This window comes from Sinocyclocheilus rhinocerous, unplaced genomic scaffold, assembly GCF_001515625.1.
Source record: "Sinocyclocheilus rhinocerous isolate Xijiao unplaced genomic scaffold, SAMN03320098_v1.1 scaffold1600, whole genome shotgun sequence".
NCBI lineage: Eukaryota > Metazoa > Chordata > Actinopteri > Cypriniformes > Cyprinidae > Sinocyclocheilus > Sinocyclocheilus rhinocerous.
The window spans coordinates 1,321,785-1,323,088 of NW_015665129.1; positions in this window are offsets into that span (position 1 = coordinate 1,321,785).

A 1,304-nucleotide genomic window follows, 5' to 3' on the forward strand; every position below is an offset into this window, starting at 1 on the left:
ATAACCCTTATGACTGGTTTTGTGGTCCAGGGTCACAAATAATGTTTTGATATTTTAATCTTAAAACGCTGAATACTGATATTTGAAATGATTTAAAAAAATATATAAAAAGGTACTTTTAAATGTGAAATTAAAACTGCCAGTAGGTGGCAACAAGTCACTGTTAATAAGTGAGTCATAGCGATTGAACAGAATCATTCAAACGGTTGATTAATTCAGGAACGAAACTCTGTCATGTTGCTCAGAGACATGAGAAAATCAATATCACATTTGTGATTTTTGCGAAAAAAATGGCACTCTTCGTGTGATATTGATCAACTATATAAAATTATATAAATATATACATTTTTTGCCCCCATATCTTGAATTTTGGGAGCATTGTAAATGCATTTTATTATACTGAATCATGCAGTGTAAGAACACTCTAAATGAGCATTCAGTCTAGCTAGTGTTAAAGCACTCACAACTCTTATAATCAATGAAGCTGTCCATACACGGTATGATAAATGAATCTCTAACTTACATCGTACGTACATCTGCACTTTGTTGCTTATGATGAGGGAATTCGCGAGTTTCAGTCTGAACAAAACTCTGGGGTTTCAGCGATGACTAATCTGAATGCCTCTGATTGGCTACTGCATTCCTAAGCTCAACAGAATCGTGTGTGATTGGTTATAATGAGCAACGCTGTAAAAACACGTCAAAATAAAATATAATGTAACATAACCAAAACTCTGGGGTTTCAGCGATGACTAATCTGAATGCCTCTGATTGGCCACTGCATTCCTAAGATCAACAGAATCGTGTATGATTGGTTATAATGAGCAACGCTGTAAAAACGCGTAAAAATAAAATATGATGTAACATAAGCAGGTTTAAATGTAATATAGCAATCAAAACTTCATTTTAAGTATTAAAGTTTTATTGAAAAACCAGGGGACCCCCCCAAGTATATTTTTTTGGGTGTTATGGGGGGTCCCTTAATGCTTATGGGAGGTCCGGGACCCCCCCCTCAATTCGAACACTGAAAGGTGAAATATAAATCTATTCATTTAAAGTTAAAGGGGTCATATAATGCTACATATACTTTTACAAGTTGTTTAAACTTCAATGTGTGTTGGCAGTGTGTGTACACAACCACCCTAAAACGATAAAAATCCACCCAGTGGTTTTTGTTAATCTACTAAAATCTTTACCCCTTTCTCAAATCGAGCCGATCTCAGATGCCTGTCTGTGTGATGTGACTATCGGCCCCTCCCACGATAGTTTGATTGACAGTAGCGTTTCAGCACAGACTGGACTGG